At 39.7% G+C, this 25,567-nt stretch overlaps 1 protein-coding gene across 2 annotated transcripts in view; it reads left to right on the forward strand.

Moving 5' to 3' along the window:
- Positions 1–25,567, forward strand: part of bnc2 (basonuclin zinc finger protein 2) — a 568,898-nt gene that overhangs the window by 161,506 nt on the left and 381,825 nt on the right. The gene's annotated exons all lie outside the window — the stretch shown is intronic.

Here is a 25,567-nt window from a genome sequence, read left to right on the forward strand (position 1 = left end):
GGAGTCTGACATAGGTACCTTTGTTATCCAGATGTTCCAGGAATGAATAGTGCCATGGAAATGGCATCTGCTGTGGACCTGTTGCACCTGTAGGTGAATTGGAAAGGAACAAGGCAATTTGTTAGGCTGGAGTTGATGTGAGCCATGACTAACCTTTCAAAGCACTGTATAATTAGGGAGGTCAGAGCCACTGAGTTATTGAGGGACACTGCATGATATTTCTTTGGCACCGGGGTGATAATGGCCCTCTTAAAGCAGGTGGGGATTTCAGATTGTAGTAAGGAGAGGTTAAAGATGTTTGCGAATACTCCCGCCAGATGGTCCACACAGGATCTCAGTGCATGGCCAGGAACTCTATCCAGGGGTACTCACTTTCCATGGGTTCATTCTCAAGAAGGCCAATCTAATGTCTGCAACACTGATCGTGGGTATAGGTGCAACCAAGACTGTTGCGATAGGTGACATCATTTCACTGACCTTCTGTTTGCAGATTGTCTTGTTCTCATGTGTCTTCTGTTCTTGTCCTGCTTAGATGGTAGTGGTTATGGGTTTGGAAGATGATATGTAAGGAGCCTTGGTAAATTTCTGCAGTTTGTCTTGTAGATTTCTTAACTTATTCTCTTATGGCTCTTTGTTTTTTGTTTTCTTCTGGTTATCCTTGGCTGGTTTCTTTAAAAATTCCAGTCTTTAGAGCTATTATTTATTTTCACAGCATTGTGTGCCTTTTCTTTCAATTTGATACATTGTTTATTAGATTAGATTAGATTACTTACAGTGTGGAAACAGGCCCTTCGGCCCAACAAGTCCACACCGCCCCGGCAAAGCGCAACCCACCCATACCCCTACATTTACCCCTTACCTAACACTACGGACAATTTAGCATGGCCAATTCACCTGACCTGCACATCTTTTGGACTGTGGGAGGAAACCGGAGCACCCGGAGGAAACCCACGCAGACACGGGGAGAACGTGCAAACTCCACACTGTCAGTCGCCTGAGGCGGGAATTGAACCTGGGTCTCTGGCGCTGTGAGGCAGCAGTGCTAACCACTGTGCCACCCTCCTTAGTTAACCATGAATGATACATGCTTCCCATATCATCTTTCTTTTTCCAAGGAATATATTTTTGTCGAGTTTTGAAATATCCCCTTAAATATTTGTCATTACTTCTCTGCCATCTTAACTTTGAAATACTTTTCCCAGTCCATTTTCGCCAAATCCATCCTTACTTTTAAGTTTGAGACAGTCGTCTTAGATCCACATTACTCACCTTCAAACTGAATATGAAATTCTATCACTCAGTTGTTTGGCTCTGCAGAAACATTGAAACGCAGAACATAAGAGTATACATCGGACTATTGGCTCATGAGTTCAGTCCTCCTTTCAATATGGTCATGAGTGATTCCTGACCTTAAATCTATTCTCCCAGTCTCTCCCCATTTCCTTGATGTCTTTCCTTAAATATTTACAACAACTGCAATCTTGTTGTGGAAAGAACTCCACAGGTTCACTATCCACTGAGTGAAGATATTTCTCCTCATCTCAGTCCTAAATGGTCTACCCCATATCCTGAGACTGTGATCTCTTGTTCTAGATGCTGATGGACTAGGGGATCTAGATGTTGTGTACACCAGTTATTTAAAATGAACAGATGGGAAGGCAAATGGTATTATGATTTTTATTGCAAGAAGATTTGAATACAGAAGAAAGGATGTCTTCCTGCAACTTATGCCATCGACAGAATAATCTACCAACAATCTATAGATTTATGTAGATAACAAACCATGCATCCATTTCTTTCCAGACCTCTTCCTTTTACATTCTGGGATGTTGATTATCAGATCCCTTGGATTAATCAGCATTGAGGGCCATTAATTTCTCCTGCACTGATTTTTTTTTTAACTAATACTACTTTCTTTCCATTCCTCATTCTTACTTGTCTCTTGGTTCCCCAGCATTTCTGGGAAATTATTTATGTTTTCTTTCATGAAGAAAGAACTAAAGTAGTAGCTTAATTGTGCTGTCATTGCCTTTATCACAATTATCAGTTTTCCAAATTCAGACTATTAGAGGGGTTGTGTTTGTCTTCATTACTTGTTCTTTTAATTTGCCTGTCAGAGAGTTTACAATTTGCTTTATTTGCTTGAGGGTTAGAGTTAGGCTAACCTAGCCCTAACTCTAATTCAATGTTCCTTGCAAATTTACTCTCATACTCAATCTTTTTTATCTTCGTCAAGCTTTTGGTCCTCTTTTGTTAAATTCTAAATTGCTGCCAATCCTCAAGCTTCTTGCGTTTTCTAGTAGCAGCTTTTGCTCTTTCAGATCTAATACTATTCTCAATTTCTTCTGCATGCTATGATTGGGTCACTTTCCCTAATGTGTGTCTGTGCTGGAAAGGAATGCACAACTATTTCAATGCATGCATTCATTCCTTAAATATTAGCCATTGAATATTCATCATCATAACTACTAATGAAGTTACCCAATCTGTTGTAGACAATTCACTGCTCATAATTTCCTTTATTTAAACTTTGGACACTAATTTTGGATTGGACTACTTCACTTTATATCCCAATGAAGACTCCTATCTTGTTATGATCATTCTTCCCCAAAGGATACTGAACAATAAGATTATTAATTAATCCCTTCTCATCAAATAATGTTGATTCCTCAATGTACTGGTCTAAAAAGTATCTTGTACACACTCCAGAAATTCATCTGTCATTGTTACTATTGCTAATGAGTTTTTCCCAGTCGAAATGTTGATTGAACATCTCCCATTAATACCGTATCACCTCATTCATACCTCTCCAATGTCATTCCCATCTTAACTCTACTGTTTGAATGCCTATAAACAACTCCAACTCATGTTTTCCACCCTTTGTTGCTTCTTTAATCCCTCCAAACTGATTCCCCATCTAGATTTTTTGCACCAATATTCTTCCAGACTGGGATATTCTGCTCCCGAGCTACTTTGCACTGGCTTTTCCTCACTTCTCCAAAACTGCTTTGTGCTGGATTCTGTCCTCTTCCCCCTCGCTAACTTGAATATTGTCAAACAGAGAGACATAATACCAAAGCATTTTGTCTGGCATTCATGAGGACAAATTCAAAAATGTCAAATTTCAAATGATCACAGGAAAAGAAAATGCTGATTTCTTGTTGGATGGACTCTGATGACCTGAGGCATTTCTTGTTGAATTCTACATGGCAACCCTGAACCATCAGAAGTTGACTTTTCAATCAATCAGCACCTTTCTCTCATGCGATATATATTGTCGTGAACAATTGAAATTTGGCATTCTTGCCTTTGATAACTGCAAGAGGAAAAGCTTCAGATCCTCTATTCAGCAATATTTAAATTATATCATGTTATGATCACTTTTGCTCAGAGAATCCTTTAATGTGTAGTCAATAATTAATGCTGTCTCATTACAAGCTCACCAAGTATAATACAGCCTACTCCCTTGTTAGTTTCAGAATATATTGTTCTAAGAAACTGTCCCAAATATAAACTATCAACTCATCCTCCAAGCCAGTTTGACTAATCTCATCTATATGAAGATAAATATCATACATGATTGTTACTGTATCTTCCTTCAAGCCCCTGTGATTTTGGACTTATACTCTGTCCTACAGTATACATAATGTTAGGGAGCTTAATGACAATTCCCACTCTTGACTTGCTTCCTTTGTTATTTCTTACTTCAACCAAAAATGTCACGTTGTCTTGAAACTCTGAACCAGGATCATTTCATACAACTGCGCTGAATCCACCCATTACTAACAGAGGTACCCCAACTGTTAATCCTTTTCTTACTGTGCTTTCAAAACATTAAGTACTTTTGAATGTTGATGCCCCAATTTTGTAACACAGCATCAGTGTAAAGGTGAATGTACTGTACTCATTTATTGCTATTTCTGCAATTAATTCATCTACATTTGACAAATATTGCAAATTAAGAGCTTTGAACCCTGCATTCTCTCTTCTGACCTTCTTCGGTTTAAACGCTGTGTCCCTTCCTGCCACATTCTGGTAGTCATTACCCACATTGCTACCTTGTACTATTCCATTTTCCAGTGTCTTTAACTTTCCAAATCTCCTCTCACATTACCCCTCATCCTTGCAACAGAATTTAGTTTGAAGTCCACTCTGCAACCTGAGTTATATGATATGCTATTTGCCCCAGTCCCAGTGTAAGTCAGTTGAAGACTATCCCAACGATAGGGCTCTTCTTCCCCCACTGCTGGTGCTGTATCCCAGTAAATAAACCCCTACTTGTCTTGCAGCAATTTTTGAGCTGTACTTTCAACTCTCTGAAGGAAACATAGTGGTCAATTTACTGGAAATAAGCTAACACAAACAACAATCCAGTAATTATCAGATAATCTGTTTTAATAATGTTGATTAAAAGGTTTTTGTAAATAATATTTACTATTGAAACAATTTATTGACATATCCTCTAAACTCAGTGACTCCTCAGTCCCTCAGTATTAGTTTGGAAACATTGACATCTTTGTGATGCATATGAATGTGATCTAACTGCAAGGAGCCTGATTAACTTGAGTGGTTCCTGTCTTTCTGACTGACAAACCTTAATGTCTTGGAGCTGGTTTTTCTGGGGAACTCCCAGCTTTTCATGAAGTACTTTGGTGCCCCGACAAGGCCATGCCAGGGATAAATTAATTTCCAAAGTACAGTGTCTCGACTAACCATTCTGTCATAATGCTCAGACTGGTCAATTAGGGATGCCATGAACTAGGGCACTAAGGAGTGGCAGGGGTGATGTTAATGGGAGATCAGAAAGGGAAGAGCAGGAGACAAGCAGGGGGGTGCCATGGACAAGCAGAGGAGGCCGTGATTTATTGGAGATAATGGGCAGTGAGTCAGCTTATAGTTGTAACTGAGGTTAATTAAAGGAAATGGTAAATTTAAGCCACTGGGGATACTTTATAGGAGATCAGGGTACAGTTGGACACTTTGTCCTCATAAATTAACCCCTTGATCACCAGGAAACCAAAGGGTGTCAATCTTTGTATCAGACAGAAGATGGAACAGCACAGTCTACCAATGGCAAACTATACTTGAAATGGTTGTCAGATGGTCATAGAATCATGCAGCATTGAAACAGACCCTTCAGTCCAACTAGTCCATGCTTATCATGTTCCAAAACTAATCTAGTCCCACCTGATTGCATTTGGCCCATATCCCTCTAAACCATTCCTTTTTGTGTACTTATCCAAATGTCTTTTAAACTTTACAACTGTACCTGTATCCATTATTTCCTCTGGCAGTTCATTCCACACATTAACCACTCTTTGTATGAAAAAGAAGTTGCCCCTCATGTTCTTTTTAAATCTTTCTCCTCTTACCTTACAAAATATGCCCCCTAGTTTTGAACTCCTCAACCTAAGGGAAAAGACCTCTGCTATTTACTTTACGTATGCCCCTCATGATTTTATAAACCTCTGTAAAGTTACACCCCAACCTCCCACCTATCCCGTCTATCCTTATAACTCAAACCCTTCATTCCCAGAAACATCCTGGTAAATCTTTTCTGAACCCTTTACAATTTAATAATATCCTTCCTATAACAGCGTGACCAGAACAGCACACAGTACTCCAGAAGAAGCTTCACCAATGTCCTGTATAATCTCAACATGACATCCCAACTCCTATCCTCAAACATCTGAGCAATGAAGGTAACCATGCTAAATGCCTTCTTAACCACTCTGTCTATGCATGTTGCAAACTTCAAAGATCAATGTACCTGAATCTCTATTAGGTCTCTTTGATCTACAACACTACCCAAGGACCTAACATTAATTGTATAAGACCTACCCTTGTTTGTTTTACCAAAATGTGATACCTCGCATTTATCCAAGTTAACTCTAATGACACTCCTCAACCCATTAACTCAATTGATCAAGACCTCTTTTTAATCTTAGATACGCTTCTTCACTGAGCAGTATACCACCAATTGTGGCATAATCTGCAAATTTATTATCCATGCCTCCTGTATTCTCATCCAAATCATTTACGTAAGTGACAAACAAAAGTGGACCCAGTAATGATCCCTGTGGAATAGTGCTGATCAAAGACCTCTGGTCCGAAAAGCAACCCTCCACCATCACACTCAGTCTCCTACCATAAAGCCAATTCTGAATCCAATCCTGAATCCCATGTGATATAACTGTTTGAATTAGTCTATAATGTAGAACCTTATCTAAGACTTTACTCAAGTCCAAGTAAACAACAGCTATCCCTCTGCCCTCATCAATCTTTTTGGTTACTTCCTCCAAAATCTCAATCAAGTTTATGAGACACAATTTCCCTTGCACAAAGCCATGCTGACAATCCCTAATCGGGTCCTTGCCTCTCCAAGTGCATATAAATCCTATCTTTCAGAATCACCTCCAACAATTTACCCAACATGATGTCAGACTGACAGGTCTATAGTTCCAAGGCTTCTCCTTACAGCTTTTCTTAAATAAAGGCACAACATTAGCCACCCTCCAGTCCTCCAACACCTCACCTTTGGTCATAGATGGTACAAATATTTCTGCCAGGGACCTTGCAATTTCCTCCCTAACTTTCCATAACATCCTGGGCGACATTTGATCAGACCCTGGAGATTTATCCATCTTTATGTTTTTAGTAAACCACCAATGAGGATGGTAAAAGTAGCTCGTAAGTTTGGTTGAGTTCTGGAATGTTCAACTGAACTTCTTATTGAAAGATTGTATGTTTTCGAACATGCAGCTCTGTGTGTAGCCATATCTCCAACACTTGTGATGCATTTGCATGTCAAAAATCTAGCTTCTGGCTAAAAATATCTCATGTTAGAATCCAGTGAAGGAAAGAAAATAAGTAAAGATTTTAAATGGCGCTTGGTCTGACATTGTGCATTGCACAGTAAAAGTAGAGCGAATGAAGATGATTGTTTGTGACGAACAAAACCTTGGTTTGGTTTTCTTTACAATGTGGTTCATAAAAACTATCTTCAATTATTAGGTGCCTTCATGGATTAGATTAGATTCCCTACAGTATGGAAACAGGCCTTTCGGCCCAACAAGTCCACACAGACCCTCCAAAGAGTAACCCACCCAGACCCGTTCCTCTACCCTGTATTTACCCCTGACTAATGCACCTAACACTTTGGGCAATTTAGCAGGCCAATTTGCCTAATCTGCACATCGTTGGACTGTGGGCAGAAACCCATGCAGACAATGTGCAAACTCCACACAGATAGTCACCCAAAGCTGGAATCAAACCCGGGTCCCTGGCGCTGTGAGGCAGCGGTGCTAACCACTGAGCCACTATGCCGCCCTGGTTTGCCAAGTTTGGATGGAATTTGAAAAATGTCATCACATGACCTTCTGCATGCAAGTGCATTTTCCATTCCTGCCATTGATCATGCAAAATGGCAGTTATCAAGTGTTCTGCCTTCTCCAGGCTTTAAAATATATCCTGATTTTTTTTAAAAAATCTAGACAATCCAAGAATGGTACAGTTTATCATTCAATTCTGGAAGTGCAGAAACTTTGACCAAACTGATCTCCCCATCAAGGAGATTTGTCAGTAGAAAAACTTGTTAAATCTGAATGTTAGTAGCTAAAACAAATTGTGGGATAGGACTGTACAGCATTATAGATTTCACTGAAGTAAAGCACATTGCTGCATAGTGAAACACCATCGAAGAGAAAAATTTAAGAGATCAGCTCATACATCTAATATTGATGAAGGATAAATGACAAGATCTTGAAAAATTCTATGTCTTTTAATGTAAAATTCCATGTGCTGAAGGAGAGAATAACTAGCTTTCCCCTATCAGTTCAGCGTTGCTCATTGTTCTTTATTAAAACAGCACATCCTAAATTCGATGAGGAGAAATGGCATAATACCTCATTCTTTGTCTTATGAACAAGCAAAGCCATCATTCTGGATGAGAGTTTTCCTCCTCCCCCCCGCGCCCCCAATCCTTTCTATTGCCAGAATAGAACAAAAACAAACTAATTGTGTCAGGCAGAAGCTAATGTTTCAATTTGAGCAAATCTCAAGGTGTTATCTTCAGCTACTGTTTAATGCATTATATAAGAAATAATATTTAGCTATAACTTGGCGTGTAGCTCTCTTGCCTCCACATCAGAAGTTTGAGGCTTCAAGAACAACTCCAGAGACTTAAATATTAAAATTGAATACAGTATTGTGGGAAAGCTGCACTTTTGGAGGTGTGATCATTTAGATGAAACATTCCATCCTCTCAGATGGATATTAATAATCCCATGGCACTATTTCACAAAAACAGAGCATCCAATATCATTTAATTTCCTTGTTAGTCAAAACTTACCTACCTCTGCCTTAAGAGTATTGGATAACAGCCACCTCCATTGCTCTCTTGGCAAAGGAGTTACAAAGGGTTAGGTTCCTCTATGGGGCGGCACAATTACTCAATGATTAGCACTGCTGCCTGACAGTGCCAGGGACCCTGGTTTAATTCCAGCCTCGGGCGACTATCTGCGTACTCCCCATGTCTGTGTGGGTTTCCTCCAGGTGCTCTGGTTTCCTCCCACAGTCCAAAGATGTCCAGGTTAGATGGATTGGCCATGCTAAATTGCCCATAGTGTTCAGGGATGTGTAGGTTAGGTGCATTAGTCAGGGGAAATGCAGAGTAATAGGGTGGGTCTGGGTGGGTTATTCTTCGGAGGGTCAGTATGGACTTGTTGAGTCAAATGGCCTGTTTGCACACTTCAGGGATTCTATGAAAAAGAACTAATTCCACCCCATTGCCAGCTTAAATGGAAGACTCCTTACTTTGAAACTTCTTCCCGTGTTCTAGTCTGATTCATAAGGAGAAACAACCATCCTTTCCAGTACCCTGAGAATCTCATATGTTTCATGAAGATCAGTTTTCATTCTTGTAAAGTCCAGTAGATTTTGGTCCTGTGTGTCCAACTTTTTCTCCATAGATAATCCCTCCATCCCAGGCATCAGTCAGTAAACATTCCTTGAACTGTTTATAGCACGTGTACATTATTTCTTGTGGCTTTAATACTTCTGTGTATACTGAATGCAAAACATCTCAACGTTTATGCTTCATTCCTTTTGGAATAAAGAATAGCATTCCATTTGCCTTCCTAAATATTTGCTGTACCTGCATGCTACTTTTTTGGACTTGTACCAGGAACCTTCTACATTCCGCTACTTTTCTATTCTTCCAGACAAAATGGACAAGTTCTCCCAACCTATCCCTTAATTCAGTTTTGAAGTTCATCCCTTGCAACCTCCTTTTCCCTCCCTCAACTTACTTCTCTATGAATTCACTTGCAGCTTCCTTCTCCCACCCCAATACCCTTGCAGCCTTCTGCTCACTCCTCAAACTTGCTTGCAGCCTTCTTCTACTTACCCGGCCTACAGCAGCAACCTCTTTTCCTCAACTCCCACCCTACGCCCTGGCAAACGCAGTACGCAGATTTGGCAAAAGGCCTTTCTGGCCTCAGTAAATGCTATCCCAATAACAAGCCCCCACCATTCCAAAAGCTGATGGCTGTGATGGCAGAGACAGCCACACAGACCATCCCCCCCCCCCCCCCCCCCCCCCCACCCCAAGCCACTGGGTAAGATACAGAAAGATCCCATCAGATTTCAAAATAGTGAATGTAACTCCTCCATTCAAGAGAGGGGGGGGAGACTGATAGCAGGGTACCACAGGCCTGTGAGTTGAATATCTGTCAAGGGACAAATGCTTCAATCAACTATTATCTATTGTAGCAATGGCATCAGCTCTGTCACTGTCAATGCTTAATTTCCTAACTTCTCACTCTTTGGGAGATCTTGTTGTGAAAGAAATAACAAGAAAGATGGACTTGTATTCATAAAGTACTATGCACAACCACCACTTGTCTCAATATGGTTTATAGACATTTGCGTACTTATGAAATGTCATCACTGTTGCAATATTTCTCTCTCCACTGATGCTGTCAGACTAACTGAGTATTCCCAATTTTATACTGGTGGGGGAAACACCGCTGTGCTGCTTCAAAATAATCCCAGTTGGATCTTTCACATTCACTAGAGCAGGAAGATGACATCTGTGACAGTGTAGTGCTCCCTCAGTTCTGCACTAGATTGTCAGCTTTGATTTTAGTACTCAGGACATGGATTGGAACTTGAACTGGAATCTTATTATTTAAAGGCCAGGGTGCCACCAACTGAGCATGCTGCAGTTTTCTTACATCACAAAAGGAACAACATGCCTAAGCATTCATTGATTGTAAAGTGTTTGTGATGTTCTGAGATTGTGAAAGGTATAATGTTAAATGTAAGCCTTTATTTTCTTTCCTAAACATTGCACAACTCTGCTACATTGTGTGACTACATCAAAGAGATTCCTGGGAGAATTTCAGCAAAATGAAAATAATTTGTCTGTGATTAACAATAAAATAGTTTTCAGAATTAACTGTATAACAACTTAGAATCAGTCAGAAACTGGAAATCCTGCAGTGTGTGAATTGTCTCCTAAATCTCCAAAGCCTTTCCACCATCAGAAATGCTCAAGTCAGAAGTATGATGCAATGTTCCCAACTTACCAGGATGATTTCAACACCAACAATACTCAAGAACCTCAACACCATCTCAGACAAAGCAGCCTGCTTAATTGACACCACATTCACCCATTAAATGTTCACACCCTCAACCACCAACTCTGTCTGCAGGGTGTACCATCCACATAATGCATTGCAGCAATTTGACAAGGCCCTTTCAATACCATCTTCCAAATCCATAATTGAGAAAAAGAGGTGCAGCAGACAGATGTGAAAGACATCACCTGAAGATTCGGTCACACTATCCTGACTTGGAAATATATCATCACTTCTTCACTGTCTCTGGGTCCAAATTCTAGAATCCTTTAGCTAACAATAGCCTACACCACATGGATTCAAGAAGGGAGCTCACTGTCACCTTTTTAATGATAGGAGATGTGGTGATGTCAGAATAAAATCAGTGGACCAATAACCAGAGTCGCAGGCTAATTCTCTGGGTACATTGATTTTCACCTTGGCAGGAGTGAAATTTGAGTTGGAATTCAATTAAAAATCCAGAATTAAAAACAAGTCTAAAGGTGACTGCAAAACTAATATCACCTTTTGATGACAGCTGGATCAGCAATCATTACCAAAATTGGCCTTCATGTAACTCCAAACCCACATAAATGTAGTTGTCTCTTTAATGTCCTCTCAAATGGACCTAGACACTGGAAACACTAATGGAAAACCCAGCCTGTCAACCATGCAAGGCCCTCCTTACTTACAACTGAAGTCTTTCACCAACATTGGGAGAGCTGATCCATAGACTGGTCCAACTTAACATAACTGTGCTTTTGCAATTAAAGCTTATAGACAATGTTCTAGATTTCAATATCACCATCCCTGGATATGTTTTGTTCCTCTGGCCAAACAGACCAACCGAGATAGCAGCACAATAGTATATAGGTTGTGTTGGGAGTCCAAGACTTTTCAACTTTAACTTCTGACTCCATGAAGTATATAGCATCAGGTCAAATAAAGAAAAGGAAGCCTCCTCTTGTTTAGTAGACAAATCAAAGCTGGAGTGCATGGGAATCAGGGGGATACATTCCCCTCATTGGAGGCAGGTCTACCACAAATAAACGTGGTTGTAGTTGTTGGAGATTGATCACTTCAGTCCACATTCCAAAACCGGAAGTCAACACTGGGAATGGTGTCAGCACACCAAGCAGCTCCTGCATGTCTCAGTGGTTTCAGGACATCTCTACAGAAGTTCCTCAGGGCCATGTCCTAGACATTACAATGTTCAGCAACTTCATCAATGACTTTTCTTTCATCACAAGGTCCAAAGTAGGGATGTTCTTTGATGATTGCACTAATGCTCAGCATCATTTGCAACAGTGAAGCAGTCATTGTCCATATTCAGCATGACCTACACAACATCCAGACTTAGAGTCATTAGTAGCAAGTAACATGTATGCCATACAAATATCAAGCAATGGCTTTATCAAACAAAAGAGACTCTTACTGTTTAACCTTGACATTTAGTGGCATCACCATCACTGAAAACTGTATACCACTCTCATTATCCTTGGGGGTTACCTTAAACAGGAAACAGAACTGGTCAAACCAGTTATGAGTACATGCCAGAGACATGTAACACAGCCACTCAGTACCCAAGCCTGTCCTCCATCCACAAGGCAAAAACCAAGAATGTGATGGGACACTCCTCACTTGCCTGGATGATTGCAGCTCCAACAACACTCAGGAAACTCAACACCATCCAAGAAAAGCACTATCCACAATCCTCAGCTTTCATTCCCTTCACAGTTGACACACAATATTAACAGTGTGTACCACCTAAAAGATGCATTGCATTCATCACCCTAACTCACCAAAACCCTTTGAAAGGTACCTTTCAAGCTCATGACTATCACCACTTAGCAAGACAAAGTGCATATAAGAATGTTCCTCCTGAAGCCTCAGACCATTCTGATTTGGAAGTATATCATCATTGCTTTGCTGAGTTAAAATCTCAAACTCCTTAACTGGAGTGCAGGCATTCTTATGCTTGCAGGACTGTGATATTCTAAGGAGGCAGTTCATCACCACCTTCTCAACTGCCTTTCGTGATGAGCAATAATTCTGGCCTTGTCAGTGATCCTCACATCTTTTCAATAAATTTTAAAAATCAGAGCATGTCTGTTAATGGTTAAATGTATTGTTTTATTTGATTTCAGATGTAAAAGAATATATTTTATATAAAAATATGATTTGCTTTAATCCTGCAGATATTGATAATTCAAAAAAGAAAAAAATACTTTCAGTGAATGGTGGAAAGAATCACATGACAAGATTTCCAGTTCCATGACTTTTCTTGTATCTCACAAACTGAAAGAAACGTTGACGAAACACTATTCTAAAATACAGAAGAGTTTTCCTGTTTGACATTTAAAGAGATCAGAAATCTCTGTGGTTATATTTTACACTGTCCTTCAAATAAACACTCCATTCTGTCAGAACCAATCCAAAGGGATTCTAAGCTCTTGAGATCTTGCTTCCTTTCTGTTTCTTTTCCATCTAGATAACTCCTAATCCTCAAACATTTTTCAGTAAATGTTATCTTAGACGTTCCTACACCTAGCCAAAGCTAAATATATTTTCTAGACTCATTTAAATCCTTGTGAATTGGATTTCTTCAATCCAAGCACGAGCTCCCCCTCAGATTCTTGCTGGTTAACCATAAAGACTTGCTGCCTTAATCATTCTCGAAAAGTGTGGTGCAGGGAAAGTGCAGCATCTGAGGAGCAGGAGAGTCGACGTTTCAGGCACAAGGCCTTCCTCAGGAATGAGGCTTGTGGGCCAAGGGGGCTTAGAGATAAATGGGAGGGGGTGGGGCTGGGAGGAAAGTTGCTGCGACTGTGATAGGTATTATTCCCACATATCTGCTCTACCCTCCTCTCCGATCTATCACTTTCACCCCCATCTTCATCTACCTATTGCATTCCCACCTACCTTCACCCCAGCCTCAACCCCTCCCATTTATCTCTCAGCCCCTTTGGCCCACAAGCCTCATTCATTATGAAGGGTTAATGTCTGAAACATCAATTCTCCTGGTCCTTGGATGCTGCCTGACCAGCTGTGCTTTTCCAGTACCACACTCTTCTACTTTGATCTCCACGATCTGCAGTCATTGCTTGACATTTGTATAGCATGAATGTTACTTGCTACTTATGACTCTAAGTCTGGATGTTGTGCAGGTCATCCTGCATATGGACAATGACTGCTTCACTTACTTCCTGCCTCAATCATTCTGTCAGTTCTCTCTATCACTCAGCTCCTTTGCAAACTGGGGTTCAATGATATTTTAGGGAAACAATCTGCAAGGTGACCCTACAGTGGTTTCCAATGAACCCTCCCCCATCTCAATAACAATGTGAATCATGTGGGCTCTATATCCAGGTAGAAATGCTAATTAGAAAACCTTAAAGCATTCAACTTTTTAGTCTCAAAATTAAATAATTGGGACTAGATTTCTGGGACTTTGGAGATGACCCACCAGTCAGATATTTTGGTGAACTTTTACAAAATACAAGTACAGGCATGAATACTTTGCAAATCATACAAGGTGAAGCAATCTTGGCCACCTGTAATCTTTAATTCAATCCTGCTGTTAGCAGAGTCAGAACAAATAGCACAAGGCCCACATTCCTCAATTTTATCCTAAATTAAAGACATAGTCCCAAGATATAACAATCCTATGAAACATCACATTTATAACATTAATTAATATCATCAAACATGTTCAGAAAATTCTATTGTTTGGGTTCCAAACGAGTCTTTGTTACTTCATCATAATCATATTTTACAGGTTTCTAAACTTGCAAAACAATACTTTGTACTGTTTATTTTGTTCTGTTGATCAAAAGATACCTTGGTTTTGATTTAATATTCCAAAATAATCCTCATGTATCTGATAAGCTGGAGAACTGCAACAAAAGGCCCAGAATTCTCAATCAAAGGAGTTTCTTGTGTCCAGAGCAGACCATAGATGGCATCACCACACCTTACCCATAGTAGAAAAAGCATTTAGAAATTATGGAAATACTGACCAGGCATCTGTGGAGATAGAAACAGGTTTAATGTTTTAAATATGATCAGACTTTGAAAAGTTAAAAATGTGACATTTTTAACGCAAAAAAGGTTAGTAAGGGGGAAAGAAGGGAAGAGAAACAAAAAGGGAAGGCCTGTGAAAGGGTAGAAGGCAGAAGAGATTTAAAGGGGACGATGGCAGAAGGCCAAAGAAGGTGGCAGTGGGAAAGTCAAGAAACGAAAGATAGTGAGATCATCACCAACATTTGTTGTTCAAAAAAAAAGGAAGCATTAGTTGTAATCTAAAATTATTGACCTTAATGTTGAATCTGAAAGGCAGTCAAGTGCATAATCAACAGATGAGCTGTTATTTGTCAAGCTTCTGTTGACTTACCCATTATTGTATTCCAAGTTATATTACTAAAGACTACAAACATTGCTAACTTTGGAAAAAGCATTACGTATTGCAAATTTTAAATTGGCACTGGATTACACTTGTTTGGGGCCACAGCATTTTCATAGCAGACTTTTAGGAGAGTAGGAGTTTATGCTCCTTGGACATGTATATTTACCTGAAGTAAGAGAGAACTTTTTTTTAACTGTACACTGGTACATTGTACACAATTGAAGAGGACAAGAGTCATAGAGATGTACAGCACAGAGCAACCCTTCCATGCCAACCAGATATCCCAACCCAATCTAGTCCCACCTGCCAGCACCTGGCTCATATCCCTCCAAATCCTTCGTATTCATATACCCATCCAAATGCCTTTTAAGTGTTGCAATTGTACCAGCCTCCACCACATCCTCCATACACAAAACTTCTTCTCAAGCAAAATCAATGAGCTTAAATCATAACAAGTAATGTCTATTTGTCAGGCACTACATACCCTGCTTGTGTCAACTCATAGCTGACAGGATGTGTTTTTATACTTGCAGCGAGAAGTGCAGTCCACCATCTTGAATAATGACACATAAAAGGCATTCAGCCACACCTGAAATTGTACATTTTAACTATATATAAATAAGTAGCTGAATAGTTACTCCTCATCTCTGCTGCAATTGTTTTCGTTTTCCCAAAACAGCCAGACGCAAGGCTGAGAGAACCAATTCTAAATAGTGCCAAGTATGCAGTTAGATGCTCATCACAATCGCCCTCACTCCTGGTCTGGATGTTTCTGACTACAATGCCTTACCAAATCTCAATCTCTCCCAAACACAAGACTGTCCCACCCCCAAACTTTTATCTGTCACCTTTCCCAGACAGTAATAACTTCCAAACTTCAAGCTTATCCATCCACCAATGCACTCAATACTCCAAAGCCCTCAAGCCTGAGTTGAGGTTCTTTTCACTTCATGCAGCCACTATTGAGACTCCTCAGACATCATTAGTTGTGTGTTGTGAGATTGCAAAGGGTGCTGGTAGTGGTGGACCCATGGAGTAATGGGGAGAGATACGCAACTGAAATCCGCTAATCATAACCCTTGCAATATGTAAACTTTTGAGAAACAGACAACACCTAACAATTACTCTCCCACCCCTCCTAGATTTCTGGGTTCAATTTGTTCATTCTGATAAATCACATTCTCAAAAAATCACTTTCACTGCTTTTCTATTAGGACTTCTGCTTCAAACATGACATTGGCGGGACCAGAACCGGCTGAATGTGCAGAATTATTTTAAGGTTTATGACTTTATGGCTTGGTCAGGCCAACGAAAAAGGGACACTGCCTCTTTAAAAATTCATGAAGCAGATCATGCAGTCTGCATGGAATGACTGCTTACAGATTTCAGCATTCACTGACAGGGTCTCCTGTAATTTAAAGGAACATACAATATAATATAATGTTGTAAAATAGCTTGTAGAACTACACAGGCAAAGTATAGTTCCTTTTTGGGCACTGCATAGAAGAAGGGTTATGTAAAAAATGTTTTAATTAAATAGTCTTTTATTGTATCTTATTAATTTTAACATTTCTCCCTTTCTTCAATCCTGTTGTCCACTCCATAATATTTTTGAATCGTATGTTATAATGCTACATATTGAAGGGAATGTGACATTTATGCAAATTTGTTCTGTAATGAAAGCATTTGAAAAAACTGCTGCTCTTTTCATAATAATTATTCATTTGAAACTGGGCCTTTAGGGCTCAGTAACATCAGGTTTAGATTAGTGTAATTTTTTCTTGCTGCAGTAGAATTCTCTTAAGATAATGTGTGATTAGGATAAACTTTATTCAAAAGTGCCAGCCATTGAGAGGTGAGTGTAGATTATTTGAAAACTCTCTGTATAAACTTCATATATATTAAGGGGAAAGAAAACAAAAGTATGTTTTTTTAATCACAGGCACTCATACTGAAATAATGTTGGAAATAAAATTTATTTTCTTATACCAAACCTCAATGAATAATTAAAATTTAAATTAATTGCTGTGATCTGGAATGCACTGACTGAAAGTGTGGAAGAAGCAGATTCTGTATAACATCGAAAGGCACTTGGGTAAATACTTGAAGGGGAAACAGAGGGATGCAAAGAAAGTAGGGGTCAGTGGACCTGGTTGGGAGCTCAATCAACAGGTACAGTGGACTGAAAGTTTCCTCTTGTGTTGCATGCTTCTATGGTTCTAATTAGTGGTAAAGTGTAGTAACTCACCGTAAATGTGCATACAAGTGCCCCAGTAATTAATAAACAGACAGATTTATTAAAACCCAGATAGTCAAGTTGGTAGAAGGTGGAATATATTGTGTGATAGATACAGTGCACCTGCTGCATGAGTTTAGTTGGTTATTTAACAAATCTTTTAGTCCTTTGTGCACACCACACATCAGCCTGGAAATTATTCTTGAAACTCAAACTGTCCCAAAGAATTTTGTTTCGCTTCATACTCTACAAAACAATAGACTTATAAAATGGTTGAACAATTTAAAAGGTTCGGAATTTTAGCAGTTTCTGCGACTCCACTGTTCCTCACAATTCTATTTCTTTGCTACAATCAACAAAATGAAAGGGGATTAAAGGGTTATTCATCTAAAGTGTCTGGTCTTTGCTACACTGAAAGCCGCTTGATGACTTGCAGTAAGAGTCTGGATTTCTGCCATTTATCCTGATGTCCAGATCCCTAAGGTCAATCAGTGGCTATGTTCTGGATAGACACTGGAACAAACTCTCTCATCTCACTAGGAAGGGTAGCCAAACAACTGAGACCTGTATCTGTGTATCTCACAAATAATTCAGAGGGCAGTGTTGGGGGGGGGGGAGACCTGGAAAGTGATGCAGAATGATAGATACCAGTACTCATTGGAATCTGCTGATTTTTTTTTGGTTTGCTCCCCCACGTTAATCCATGTGTCAGCTTAAAGTCTCTGCACACCTCCTCTTGGCATTTAGAAAACAGGCCAGTGACGACACACTGTATTAGCTAATCAAGGTTAATAATAGATTGCCATTTCATTAACTCTTTCTGTGCTGAATGTAATTGATTACTTGTGACTGCTTGTGGTAAGCTTTCTCTGTACTTCATAAATGTCAGATATTATAATGTAGCAATGGAAAATTGTGAGACGTTAAGGGAAATTCCATGAGCCTTATATTCTGTGAAATTTGCCAGAATGCTCAAAGGGTTAATTGTGTGACCTTAAAACGTTCCTCTTAACAGTTGGAGTATTGTCACAGCATCAAAGTTAAACATCTTTGCCAACATTCTTATTTGGATTATTCAGCTCAAATTTTGCTTAAATTTCAATCTTTATTTCAGCAGCTCCAAAATTCACAGCACCTCTCCAATACTTTCTTCTTGCTTGTGAACATTTAGGAATATTCCCTGGACTCAAAGTTGACCTGTTCATGAACGGTTACTATGTAACTGGTGATTCTGTATTTTGTTTGAATTTCCTGTTAATTTCATTACGATCAAAGTTATTCAAATAATGCATTTTATTTTGTCAATTGTACCTCTCCACTTAACTTACTGTTACTGTCTGTTTGCTTATGTTAGTACAATATTTAAAAGCACAGAGAAGCATACAGTTATTAAATGACTGTCTTTGCCGGGTGAACTTGAGTAAAGTTATGGGGTTCATGCATTTCTTTAACACTTGGATGCCTATGTTTTAGGAAATCTCTTGCACACATTGTATAGTGAAAAGGACACTCTGGACTGTGAGGGTTAATGTGCCATTTGTCACCACTTCTGCTGCATGGCAGGATAATTGATGCAATGAAGAGCAGATGATGAGGATTCAGTTGTGACTTTGCTGCAAAGTATGTTCCATACAAGGACATAAGTAATATTGAGAAAAGACTGATTCCTGTTGCCACAATATTCCTTCACATATTGGCAACAGTTTTGTTTTTAAATTACCATAATTGCATATTCTGCACAACCTTTCTTCTTTGAGTTTATAGTGTTAATTAGAAGTTATATCTGATACATTTGCTCTTCTACAATTCGTGAAGGCAACACTTCAACTCAGTTGGATTATTTTATAAGGTGGGGTTGCAATTATTCATTACTTAAAATGTTGTTCTGGAAATAACAAACATTTGTCAGTCTTTAAGAAGGATGTGGGTGCAGAGGACATTTAATAGAAATGTACCAGGGACCAGGGAATTCAATTATGTGGAGGAACTGAAAAGTTGATGTCATTCATCTTACAACAATGGAGGGAGATTCGATAGAGGAGTTGAAAATCATGAGACAATTTGATAATGTAAGGGTAAATAGTTTCCATTGGCAAGAGAGCTGGTAACCTGAGGAAGCATTTAGCATACTAACAGAAAAACCATTGGGGAGATAAACGGAATTCTTTTCATGCAACTGGACATTATGATCTGAATGAACTGCCTGAAAGGACAGTGGAAACAGATTCAGTAGTATCTTTCAAAAGGGGATTGGATAGTTGTTTGAGAAGAGTCTAGGGGGTAGAGCAGAGGAGTGAAACTAACTAGATAGTTCTTTCAAAGAGTAGCGCAGACATGATGAGCTGGATAATTTCTTTTTGTACTGTACAATTCTATGCTTCCCTGAAACTTGTCAATTTGGTTTAGCATAGAATGCCCCCACCCCCAGTAACATAACTGCATTGATAGTCTCAGCACACCAGATATGTGGTTCCAAGAAAAGGTCAGAAGTTAGGAATCGTGCAGCAACTAACTTACCCCCTGACTTCCCAAAGCCTATCCACTTTCTACAAGGCACAAGTCAAGACTGTGATGGAATATTTTCCACTTGCCTGGATTGATGTAGCTCCAACAGCACTCAAGAAATTTGACACAATCCAAGGTAAAGCAACCCACTTGATTAGCCCAACATTCACAAGCATCCACTTCCTCCACCATCAATGCTCAGTAGCAACCATGTGTACCAGCTGCAAAATGCACCACAGAAATTCACTGAAGATTCTTAGCACCTTCCAAACTCTCAACCACTTACGTCTATAAGGACAAGGGGAGCAGACATGGAGATAAACGGAATTCTTTTCATGCAACTGGACATTATGATCTGAATGAACTGCCTGAAAGGACAGTGGAAACAGATTCAGTAGTATCTTTCAAAAGGGGATTGGATAGTTGTTTGAGAAGAGTCTAGGGGGTAGAGCAGAGGAGTGAAACTAACTAGATAGTTCTTTCAAAGAGTAGCGCAGACATGATGAGCTGGATAATTTCTTTTTGTACTGTACAATTCTATGCTTCCCTGAAACTTGTCAATTTGGTTTAGCATAGAATGCCCCCACCCCCAGTAACATAACTGCATTGATAGTCTCAGCACACCAGATATGTGGTTCCAAGAAAAGGTCAGAAGTTAGGAATCGTGCAGCAACTAACTTACCCCCTGACTTCCCAAAGCCTATCCACTTTCTACAAGGCACAAGTCAAGACTGTGATGGAATATTTTCCACTTGCCTGGATTGATGTAGCTCCAACAGCACTCAAGAAATTTGACACAATCCAAGGTAAAGCAACCCACTTGATTAGCCCAACATTCACAAGCATCCACTTCCTCCACCATCAATGCTCAGTAGCAACCATGTGTACCAGCTGCAAAATGCACCACAGAAATTCACTGAAGATTCTTAGCACCTTCCAAACTCTCAACCACTTACGTCTATAAGGACAAGGGGAGCAGACAGGTGGGAACACCACCATTCGCAAGTTCCACTCCAAGCCATTCCCCATCCTGACTTGGAAATATATAATCATTTCTTCAGTGTCACTGGGAGTCAAAATTCTGGAATTACCTCCATAATAGCATAGTGAGTCTACCGACTAACAGCAATTTAAGAAGGCAGCTCACCACCTTCTCAAGGGCAACTAGGAATGGGCAATAAAATACTAGCCAGCCAGCAATGCCCATATCCCATGAATGAACAAAAACTTTCTGAATCTGCTGTTTTTGGTTTCCTTCCTCAGTTCAATTGCACATGTGCAGGTTTTCTGGGAAGTGTTTAACCTGCTTACTGGAGGCATTTTCCCAACCTGACAACAGTGTTTCAGAAGGATTGTTTCTTGTGTGATGTTTCAAGTTCGACATGAAAACAAAGTTTAGTTTATTTATTTGACTCTTTCATAGCAGAATGGGAATGAAAGGAGTGAGGGAAAATTGCAGGTGCTGGATCTGAATTTGTTCACTCAAAATTGCCCAAGATGCCTCAATGTCAAGAGACGAGGAGATTTTGACTCTTCCTTGTCTAATGGTCATCCCTCTTTACAAGATTGCAAGTTAAGGGTTTGGGTCTGATATGTTTTTAAACATATTTCATTCCACTATACAAGGATTGAAATTAAAACAAAAAGGCCATGTTATTTCTGATTGTAATTGAGGAGACATGGAGAAAGATGGAACTGATTCATTGGGAACCCTAATAATATCCTTTCCAGCAAGATGTCTTAATGTGGATCACAACAAATAAAACCCACAGCACCGATCAGTGGAAGAGCGATTTCCATTTATATAGTGCCTTTCATGATCTGATATCATTCCTCAGGACTTTTCTTGAAGTATAAAAAATGTGCAACCGATTTCTGCACAGCAAGCTCCTGCAAACTGCAATTTAGTTTTGACCAGATCATCTCTTCCCGTGCTATTGATTGGGATATAATTATTGATTAGGACTCGAGGGAGAACTTTCCCAGTCTAGGCCTTGCACTGCGAGTCAGTGATCCCTGACAGTGTGCGGTAGTTGAACCACAAACCATTTCCATGTATACAGGGCAGCGTAGTGAAAGGCAAACAATTGTTTGCCCCTGGAATGGAAAATAGATATGGTTTTACCGATCCTGACAGCGTGTCCATCTCCAGAGCTTTTGTGACAGCCACTGAGGAATGGTGATGCTGAAACCGTTTTCTGAAAGTGTTTGAGAATGAGTGATGAAATGTTGCGGGGCTCGAGAGCAGATTAAAAAGCAGCAAGCTTTCTGGCAAGCCAGCAGTGAAAGGGTTAAATCGGGAAGGGGTGAAGGAACTACATTTATCCAACGAGGTGCTGTTGCATCTCAAAGATCCTCAGTGGGTAAGACGCAGCTGATTTTACCGTCAAAGAATAGTTGGTGAAATAATAATATTTGTTGAAAATTTACGCACTGTTTTAACACGAGAAATTGTTTACTTGCTTTGTTCTAAATACAGAAACGAAGATTTCTCGCCCCCCCCCCCCCCCACATTGCCTTGGAGGTGATCTGATTATCATGTGTGTTGGAGTGGGCTATGCTTTGTTGGTCACTAACAGTGACAGTTCTGTCTTATTCAGCAATCAACAACATCCAGTGTCACATGAAGGAACCACTGATCTTTAACCCAGTTCCCTGCGAGCCGCTTACTTAAAGAGACAATACCCCATTCTGCTGACATAGCTTGGCTTTCTTCCATTTTTTTTGAGAAAAATGGGACTTTTAAAAAATCTTGGTGCGTTTTTTTAAGGTGCCACACCAAACATTTATTTAACAATGAGCTAAAAGTTAAATGTTGATTTTGAAATATTTCAAATAATTTCAGAGACCTTTACTTTCTACCATAATCGCAATTAGTCAAAAATTCCCGCCAACAATTTGGTTTTTTGTGTAATATGTAATGGGGATTGGCAGATTAAAGGACGATTAGAAGAAAATCCTAGTTTCTTGTTAACTTTTCATCAGAGTAATCGTTTGACAAATTGTCTGTTTGGGGAGTATGATGCTTTAATTCTGATTCAAATTCAAAAAACTGAGAAACATGTTTATTCCTTAATTCTTACTTGGAAAAAACATAAGCGCGAGTTTCGAATTTCTCCTGGAAAATAATCTTGAGCATTGTCAGAACTAGAACATAAACAGCAAATGCCAGAAGGAGAGTTTTGGCTGGACAGTGTTACAGCAGTAATCAGAGCAAGGGCTGATTTTTCATAGTCTGGCTGAGAGAAATTACAATCGATGCATAGAATCTTTTACATTCAAAATCTTGTTAAAAAGCAACAGATTTTAAAAAAAACTGTTTCTGTGCTCACGGCAACAAGAAAACTAAACTGTCTAAAAAACATATCGATTTCACGACACTAGAATCTGTACAAGCACACAAACAAGACGGAAATCGTGTTTACCGTGACACAGATGTGATCAGTGAATATTTTACACAGTAAATACGGTACAGTGACAAGGAAGGTTCAGGCTCGCTTTGGATACCGGGTAAAAACTGTCTATTTCTGCTTCACTTTAAATCCACATTGTCCCATTTCAACTGAAGTTATTCCAGGATATTAACATTAGTTAAATAATCTCACATTTTGTGTATATAAAACGTGACAGAAAATTATCTCAGTTGCGGCTCTTTACTCTGTTCAGTTTAATTGTGCTTTACAAAGGATTTTTCTTTTAAAAATAACTGTATGGACAGTCCTACACACAAAACACTTCCGTTGTCTGTAGCTCATAATCTCATCCTGTGCTACCAAGAATTAGAGTGGCGGCCTTTTATTTTGTATGTATGGCATAGTTTTCAGGTATGGCCCTGTGTTGTTTTTTCCTGAGTGTGCGAAATGGAAAGCAGGTTCGGTTTCAAAGCTTAGAAGCTCAGTAGTGGCTTTGTGTATACATAGAAAAAAGAAAGTGTTGGAGGATTTACAGATAACAGTGTGGATGATGTAAAGCTTGGAGATTCGTACACATTCTTCTATGACAAATTGCAGCTTTCCTCTGGAAAGATTCAGACAGTCATCGTCAGTGTCTGGGTTACTCTGTCTGCTTATGTCCACAATATAGCAAAGTTAACAGAAACAACAAAAAGACAGCACAGGAACACCTCTCTACATAGAAGACCTTGCCGGTAGCTTACTGTTGAACATCCTTGGTTAGGAAGCTTGGAACTGGGTGTATTAGTTAGTCAGCCTAATAATCCCTGCACAGACTCTATTGATTTTTCTAAGGGCAAGTTTATGAAGTAAATAAACTTGGAGTTCGTATCTTAATAAACTGCTTTGTTCAGTCTGTCACATTTAGTTATGGGGTTGTGGTGTTTAAGAAAAGAAAAAGCTCATTCTAATACAGAATGTTCACAGCAGGGGTCCAAATTAGCCCTTTGTTTGGGATTGCTAGCTCACTTCAGCTTGCTTTGAGAGCATTCCTACATTTTATCCTAATGAGTTGCAACACTGATAATGTGGCTGATGATCTTCCATTGATTTCACTATCACTTGCTTGTCTGGTAATTGATCCGTTGCTGAGCTTCCTAGTTAATTATATCGGCTTTGACATGGCCCCAGTCTAGGGGGAATTTCAAGTCTTGCAGAATAACAGTTTTAATAAAGGAGTCTATTACTGCAGGTGCTGCTGCTGCTACTGCAGGCTGTCTAGGCTGGGAGGACTGCGGGACAGGAGGAGAGGGAGAGCTAGAGCGTGCTATTGGCAATGTCCTTTAGCCTCTCACAAATAACAGCCATTAGTGGGAAGGTCAGAAGCAGAGTATACAGCTTTGACTGGAGAACTGAGTGCCACTTCAGAAATCAAGAGGCTAGCTGATTTTTAAAGGGAGATAGAACGAGGGAGTGGAGATTTAAGAGTGCAGCTACTGTGTGGCATTATTGATCACACAACGAAAAATCCACCTATGGGATCTTTTCTTGGAGCAAAGGTGGACATTTGTGCAATAATCCTGGGATATTTATTTTAGTTTTGATGTGTGCTTTGTATTTTTTTTCTAAATCAGCATTTTCTGCTTTGGTTCTTTTTAGTCTAATGACAGTGAATTGAATGTAGTCAAGAGTGCATGCAAAGGGAAAGTTTGTAGGAAAGCTTTTAGGGAGAAAAGGGGGTGGCGGATGTACACTTGTGTCACTATTGTGTACATTTGTTCATTTTTTCTTATTGACACACTAATGACACAGAGCTGTCACTCGAGGACATTCTATTGTGCCAAAAGGTGAGGTTCCATTATCATTTTCAAGCTTTCAAAGAAGCAAAGGATTGTCAGAAAATGCTACAGATTTTTTTCCCCTCCTGATCTCTAAATTCCTAAATTGTTCAGCTCCGTGTTGCTGAATGTAATTTCCTCACACCCCACCACCCCCAGCCTGTGTGGAATTGCCACAGGATGTCATTCTCTGCTTGCCAGTAAAGCTAGAGCTTTGAGTTCTTCGCGCTGTTATCCAATGACATCCAGTCACTGGGAGAGTGAGCTGATGGTCAGGTCTCATCTGTGTTGCCTGCACACCTGACTGGCAGCTGTTAAGCTGTACAGGGCGTGCTTTGGGAGTCACAGTCTATGCATAAATGATCGGGGTATCTGTTCAGGAGGTGCGAAAGGAGCACTGACCCCCCCCCAAGGAAAGCAGAGTTGCAGGCAGATCTTAACTACACATCTTGGTACTGACAGCCAAGAGGCTTGAAAACCCACCAATACCTTGCAGTCAGGAGCAGCAGAAGAGAATGTGAGAGAGAGAGTGGGGAAAAGGCAGTGAGAAAGAGAGTGTATGTATGTATGTG

The sequence above is a fragment of the Chiloscyllium plagiosum genome, unplaced genomic scaffold, assembly GCF_037043375.1.
Source record: "Chiloscyllium plagiosum isolate Xiang-an unplaced genomic scaffold, Cpla_swu_hap1 HiC_scaffold_2, whole genome shotgun sequence".
In the NCBI taxonomy this organism is placed as follows: Eukaryota; Metazoa; Chordata; class Chondrichthyes; order Orectolobiformes; family Hemiscylliidae; genus Chiloscyllium; species Chiloscyllium plagiosum.